Here is a 7,654-nt window from a genome sequence, read left to right on the forward strand (position 1 = left end):
TTTCCCTCATGAAACTTGTAGTAATGTCAGAGAGGAAACAGACACATAAATGTATAATATGCAGGTAATGGTAAATGCTATGAAGAAAACGTCCATGCTGTAATGTGTAAAGTAGATGAAACTCAGAGAATTTAACTAAGTTGCTTATGAAAGACAAATTCAAATGAAAAGAGTCAAAATTCAAACTCAGAATTCTGGCTTTGAAACCCATGCTTTTTCAGCTTATTTATACTTGATTCTTCTCATGAATATATATACTATAGCTTCTTGGTAGGAGAATTGCTTCTAGAACTAGTGAGGAAAACCTTATCTCAAAACTCAATAATTTTAGATTGTAAAACAGTGGTTCTCAACACAGGGGGCACTTTTGCCTCCCTAGAGGACATGTAACAATATCTTGAGACATTTATTATTGTCATACTTGGTGTGGGGGATACTAACATCTATTGAATGGAGACCAGGGATGCTACTCAATATTCTACAAGGTAGAGCAAAGAGCTGTCTGGCCCTAATAGTGCTGAGATAGAAACTCTGCTCTAAAGCCATGGAACATGGGGGAAAAAAAACAAAACAGAAAATCAAGGCTTCCAAGTAGTTGGTTCAGAACTTAGATAAGAAAATAAAGGATCTGATCTGTTGGCTACTGATTCATCGGATTAATTGTTCAGCATCATCCTGCCATTGTCAGTTTATGATCTTCTTGACTCTAAAGTTCTCTCACTTTGGATGCCAGTGCGCCCCTTTCCAAACCACCTCTTCTTTTCTAAACTTCTTCAGAATTTTGAGTATTTAGGAACCAAGAGTGTGAAAATAAGAAGAAAAGGAAAGGAAGAAATCAATGACCCCCCCCCCGGCCAAAAAAAAAATGGGTAGACTATAATACAAAGCATCCAGAAGAGACACCTGAATGGCCTTTTCTTATGTTTCTGATTCTTCCCTTCTTCCCTCTAATCCTTCAAGTTCTCCTCATCTTCAACAGACATTTATCAAGTATTTTTACCATGGAGACACAGTGTACAGATGAGAATGTCCCCTGAGAGCACTTTAATACTAATAAGCATTGTTTTTCACAAAGTACTTTTTGCATCTATTCTCTTTTGAGTCTTTCTATAAGCCTTATTTCACAGATGATTAAGCCGTGACTGGGAGCACATGTGAACAGTAGAATGAGAACTCATGTCTTTACTGTTTTTTCCTCTACATAGGGCTGACATAGTTTTGAAGGTTATAGGGAATGTGGTTCTATATTACCCTACAGTTACAAGGATATAAAAAATGGTGTCTATTTTGAATTATAAAATCACACAAAACACTTTTTTAAAGTAAAAGTAATGCACTGTCTTGGGAATTTGGAATGAAACCTACTCAAAAACACTAAAATGGCTATTCTATTAAACTGCTACGAGATGCTAAGCACAAAGTTGCTTATCTAATTCTCCAAAATAGCGCATGAGCTAAATTGGTTTCACCTGCGTCTAAGAGCAGTCCAAGAGCCTGAGTAAGCATGACTAAACTTAAAAACAGAATAACAGCAAGTAAGCCAAAAAAAAGAGAAAAAAACATTTATTTTCAATGACTTCCCAACTGTGTTGTCTGTATATACTGGTATTTAGCTATGGATGAATAAATGTTTTGAAAAATATCACAACTTTTCATTTTGAACCAAAAAGCTGGTACACAGACAACCAAGATGTTGATTAATCACCCTGCACACATGCTAACAAGTGTATTCAGCTCTTGCATTTAAAGAAAAATTGACAACTTTCTGACTAAATACTATAAATATAAATATTACTATTAGGGGCTTCCATGGTGGCTCAGTCAGTAAAGAATCTTCCTGCAATGCAGGAGACCTGCGTTTAATCCCTGGGTCAGTGAGATCCCCTGGAGAAGGGAATGGCTACCCACTCCAGTGTTCTTGAGCCTGGAGAATTCTATGGACAGAGGAGCCTGTAGGGCTACAGTCACGGGATCGCAAAGGGTTGGACACAAATGAGTGACCAACACTAACACTATTAGACTAACAACTGTTCTTCAGGGAGTTCTTTCATCAGGAAAACCTATGTTCTACCTTGTGTCCTGCTTTCTTCTGATTCAGACCACACATTACAGTGTTAGGTTTGATCAGCCTATTGAAAAATTAAAGCATTCTGGCAATCTATAAGTCAAAGGGACATGAATTCCATCTTAATAAGGATTTGTATCTTAAAGCCACTCCAGACACTGCTGGGAAACATAAGATACCTAGTTTCATGGAAAACTTGGAGCAGTTTCTTTCTCTCCAAACCACAGCAGAACTAGCCTTGTGTTCTAAATTCTATCTCTAAGGCCAACAAAACAGAAGTTATCCCCTTCAACCAAATGAACCCTGCGGTTAAGGTTCATATGAGCGTGGACACTTTAAGATCCTCTAGGAGGTAAATCTGCCAAATAATGTAATTTGTTTCTGTCATTTTTGCTTTTCAAGATCAGTGATGACTTAATGAGAGCATTACTTCTGGAAAGGAGAGCTTGAAAGCATCTGTAAGAGAAGGGATGAAATTCATACACTTCCAGCAAGCTAGTTTTATTTCGGATTCTGGTAGCAATCAAATTTGCTCTCTTGTTTTTGTGGACTCAGGCTTATTCTGATGGCTATTTCTTGTTTGTTAGTGATTTTTGACTGTGAACTTATTTAGAGGAAATTTTTAATGAGAACTGGGTTTATAATGTTCCTCCAGGAAGAACGTGGGTTTGCCTCTGCCAGTTGCCTGTGGTCGCTATCAACCTCAAAATAAATTATCCTTTTGAGGTTTTTAGGAAAACGCTGTTTGAATTTAGTCTGCAGACATACTTGTTTCTGGTTACAAAATCTCAGCTAAGATTACCTGCTGACTGTGTGTGGGGTGATTATTTTTCTAATTCACCTTTTCAGTAAGAATGTAAACATTTGGATACAGCTTTATGCAGAGGTTTTCCATTATACATTCATCTGTCTCTCCTGTCATCTGCAGCTATCGGTTATTCTTTAATTGAAGATCAAGGACACCAGTTCAGAGCAACTTGTGACATCAGAGCTCACTTCCCTCTCTGGATTTCTACTTTTATTTATGGATTGATTTGGCCTCTAAGAATTTTATTCATTACCTCTTAAGTTGAGATATATTTACCTATATTTACTTATAGCTAGCATTATTTTGTTATTCCTAGTGGGACAATTTTTCAAAGTGTCTAGTTCACAATATTGCCAGAAATTAGTGATTAGTCTTTAAGATTTTTATAATAGCTTCTCATTCTTCTACATAAGCTTTTTCATTTAACAATATATTCATCCATTTTCACATATTAACATGTATAGATTTGCCTGTTTTTTTGGAATGGTGACATAATGTTAAATATTACAGATAAATCATCATTTATTTAATAAGTTCCCTACTAATGGATATTTCAATTGTTTTCAGTTTTTTGTTGTGGTTGTTGTTATTAGAAAAATCCATGTATATATGTTTGCAGACTTGTATATATAGATTAAAACTCTAGAGTTAGAATTGCTGGGTTAAAAGATGTGATACTTAAATTTTGATGTTTGTTTCCAATTTGCTTTTCAGAGTTTGCAAAACTAATTTAAGAGAGACAGAGAAAATCAGTGTGCCTGAATTCTCATTGCCTTGTCTACACTGGGTTTTATTGAGAACATTATTTATTAATTTGAGGAAATAGTTTGTTTCTTAACTTTATCCCAGAATTTATTCCATGGAGATAAAATATATTACAGAAATATGCATGGAATGGTTTTAATAGATATTTTTCATGCCAGATGAGGAACTGATTTGAACCAATTTTTCTCACATATGACTGTGAAATACCATCTGTTCAAGGAGATGCCATTAGATTTCTCCTCTGACTGTGAGTGTCCTAACTGCTTGGAAAATACACAGAATGGGGCCGATTGGAACCCCTGTTTCACGAACAGTGATGAATCTTTACATTCAAGACAAAGAAATAAATCTACGCCTTTATCCAGCGTGCAGTGCTTTCTTTCCCAGGGCTGTTCCGCCAGGCCAGAGGAAGACTCCAAAGAAGACTCGGCGTTCCTTCCCTCAGAAGAAGAAAGCTACATAGTGACTTCTGAAAACAATGATCTTGGCATAAACCTTGAGGGCATTACAAAGAAAAGCAGGCCATTGAGAGAGCTGACTGTCCAGGAGTTGCTGAGAGAGTTTGGGGACAGCAGGAAATTCCAACCAAACTCCATGTCTGTGGGTCACTTTAGAGACCAGGTGGTAATGAAGTTCAGAAGGGCTCTGTATTATTCCGGAATTTGGGTGGCACATGTCCAAGGCTACAGATTTGAAAAGCACTTATCAGCTAATTATTTCAAGAGAAACCCTGGTTGTTTACATCGGCTGGTTCCCTGGCTGAAACGAGAACTAACAGCTGTTTATGGAGATTATGGCTACACAGTGAAGAATATTCTGTCCACCATTCTCCATCACATGACAAAATATGATCTGGACAGTGACTCCTTCATTAACCTCCTAGAACCTTATCTCCAACAACACACCCACCATTTTCTGCATGAATTTATCAGTTTTGTTCATTCACCTTACAACATGGAGACTTATGACCAACGAGCCATCTATCAATTTCCTTCTGTTTCACCTTGGGTAGGAAAAAAGTCTGTTGCATCAGCTCCTGTTTTGCCTTTGCCTAAGGATCAGGCTGTACTGGCACCTCAACATGATATAAAACAGTCTAAAAACACCCAGGGCCAATGGAATAATGAGCAGAGGCCTCTGTCAGGCATGAAAGCGTTTCCCAATGGTAACTCTTGCTTGAAGAAATCTGAAGTCCCACCAATCCATCATAAAGCAGGAAGCAAAATCCATGCTTGGCTCAAAGACAAATCAGAACCAGGTGATCTCAAAGTCACACCTTCTACCAATAGCATGCTCCTGAACTGGGCTATACTAAGGGAAAGGGGCCCAGGCTTACTGAATTGCAAAAAAACTGTCAAAGAGAGGAAGACAGAAAGGATAAAGTTGTTTCCAGGTCATGCCCAGGATATGGGAAAGAGTGAAACAACTGCACGCACCTTCAGTTCCCCAGCAATTTTGAATCAGGGGCAGCCATGGAAGAATAGCCTAAGAGAAAAAAAGGCTTTGAACGTTGGCCAACAGATCAATTTCCATAAAAAACCAGAAAAAAACAAATGTTCAGACTCTTCACCAAGGACCTTTCAAAGAAGATTACCCAGAGAAAGATCCTTGATAAATTGCAAATCTAGAAAGAGGGACCCCTCCTGGAGCTGCATTTCAGAAACTGCCATTTCTTCTAAGAGAGATGGGAGGAAGCTGAACTCTTTCAGAAGAAAGAGGAGGAATTACAGACAACCCTTCCAGTTTGCAGAAGTTGGATCACACTGCAGCAGGGGAATCCAAAGACAATCAAGGTCCAGTACTCAAAGATCTAAATCCTGGTGTGTTGGACTTACAAATAGATCTATAAGCAGAGAATCAAATAATCCCTCTCTGAGAGGAAGCCACAGAAGTAAATGCTTCACCCAGAATATATGCTGTGAGCTCTCAAAAGAAAAGAAGGCACATGCCTATGAATCAAGCTATGGGAGGCCATCTTCAGCCACCATCCAATACATGAAGTATCGTTCAAATACTGGGAAGAGACCCAAGTGTCCTTTGAAAAGTGAAGATTCTTCACAAGCTGGAAGCCACTGTAACAGTCCCACTTCTCTACAGAGTCAGAAACTCACATCCCCAGGTAAGCAAGAGATGAAGCACAAAAAAACATTTCCTAGCGCTAAAACCAGAACAGTTAGGCACAGGAGGAACACGTATCATTGTCTAGATACACAAACCACAGAGGAAGTCAGTGATGAAATAGGGGATCTGAATGATCTGAGGCAAAAGAGTAGTCTTTCTGAGTGTGTACCTTCCTGCAGGAGGCAAATGCAAAAGGAAAAGGAGAATCCAAGCCTTCAGAAACATCACCAGGCCAAAAGTGAGCAGAAAGGAGACAAAAAATCAGAAACACATAGGTGCAAATCGTTTTGAAAGGCCAATCACTCTATTCAACTAGCCACCAAGAATCTTGGAAAGTTATGAACATAATCTGAAAAAGATCACTGAAAAGATTCACCCCATCACTTCATGAGTGCAATCAAAAGCCTGACAATTAAATCCAAGGCTCCTTTTGGAGACAAATGCGTATTATTAAACTGGTCATATATTTAAATATCATTTTGTCTGCTTTTTTCTTATGAATTGAATTATTAAAATATTTGACTTATTTTGTAGTTTTCAGATTTAACTATGAAGACTGGCTGCAAAGAGTTGTAAACATTATGGAAACAACAGAAGTATATGTTACCAAACACAAGTTATGCATATTAAGTATTATAAAAACACACACATATATATACACACATGCCATGCCATGCTCAGCAACTTCAGCCATGCTCAGCAACTTCAGTCCTGTCTGACTCTTTGCAACCCCATGGACTGTAGCCTACCAGGCTCCTCTGTCCCTGAGATTTCCTAGGCAAGAATACTGGAGTGGGTTGCATTTCCTTCTCCAGGGGATCTTCCTGACCCAGGAATCAAATCCATGTCTCCTGAGTTGGCAGGAAGGTTCTTTACCACTGAGCTATCAGGGAAGTATATGTATGTATGTATGTATGTATGTATGTATGTATGTATGTATGTATGTGTGTGTGTGTGTGTGTGAAAATGAAAGTGTTAGTTGCTCAGTTGTGCCCAACTTTTGGCAACCCCATGGGCTGTAGCCCTTCAGGCTCCTCTGTCCATGGGATTTCCCAGGAAAGAATACTGGAATGGGTTGCCATTCCCTTCTCCAAGGGATCTTCCTGACCCAGGGATTAAACCTGGGTCTCCCACATTGCAGGCAGATTCTTTATAGACTGAGCCACCAGAGAGGAGGAGGAGTTACTGCCTTCAAGGATTTCAAAATCTAGTTATAAAAATACATTCACATAAGTAGGAAACAATGAATATCTATGGAATATTTGGTGCTACCTTCCTATCTCCCTACCCTGAAAACCACAACTTCATATGTCCTGACATCTAGATACCTTCTTTAAACGGTGCCAGGATTTAGGTAACTCTGATTCCCTACCACCAAAACCTAGCCCAGTGATGGCAGCTACACTTAAACCAAGCTGTGTTTTCCCTTTGGTCACACAATTGATGAATCCAATGGTAGTCAAGTCATGGTACTTCCCTGAGATTTTCTGCACTGGTTCTGATAAATAGGGTCATTCTCCCTCACTAGTAGCAAATGGTAAAAGGTTTAAAGCTTGGATACTATTAAGAGCTGTATTTCTCAATTTGTAGAAAAAGTCAGTTGAGGTAAGAGAGGAGAAAACTAACCAAAACAAGCAAGATAAGTCATGAGGAGAGAGTCTTGGGAGTCAGGACCTGGATCTTCTAGAACTTGAGCTGCCCTTTTGCTTTTCACAGAGTTTTATTTTTTAACCCTTTTTTAGGTTTTTTAAGTCAATACATTTCCTCTCTGCCTCTCTTATTAAATTGGGGTTGCCAATTACTGTAATCAAACAATTCACTGTGAAGTGTATGTTGGAAATCTGTGAGAGGGTAGTCAGGGAGCAGAAATCCTCTTGGGGAGGTTTTTGAAGGCT

The 7,654-nt window shown here is 38.7% G+C and overlaps 1 long non-coding RNA gene across 1 annotated transcript; it reads left to right on the plus strand.

Moving 5' to 3' along the window:
- The first annotated feature begins 2,346 nt into the window (after positions 1-2,346).
- On the plus strand, positions 2,347-6,231 carry LOC145519859 (uncharacterized). Its single transcript, XR_014063974.1, has 3 exons — positions 2,347-2,417; positions 3,588-5,757; positions 5,939-6,231. It is a non-coding gene; the product is annotated as an uncharacterized LOC145519859 (long non-coding RNA).
- Positions 6,232-7,654: the final 1,423 nt, after the last annotated feature.

Source organism: Giraffa tippelskirchi, chromosome 1 (assembly GCF_054371585.1).
Source record: "Giraffa tippelskirchi isolate mGirTip1 chromosome 1, T2T-mGirTip1v1.2.pri, whole genome shotgun sequence".
In the NCBI taxonomy this organism is placed as follows: domain Eukaryota; kingdom Metazoa; phylum Chordata; class Mammalia; order Artiodactyla; family Giraffidae; genus Giraffa; species Giraffa tippelskirchi.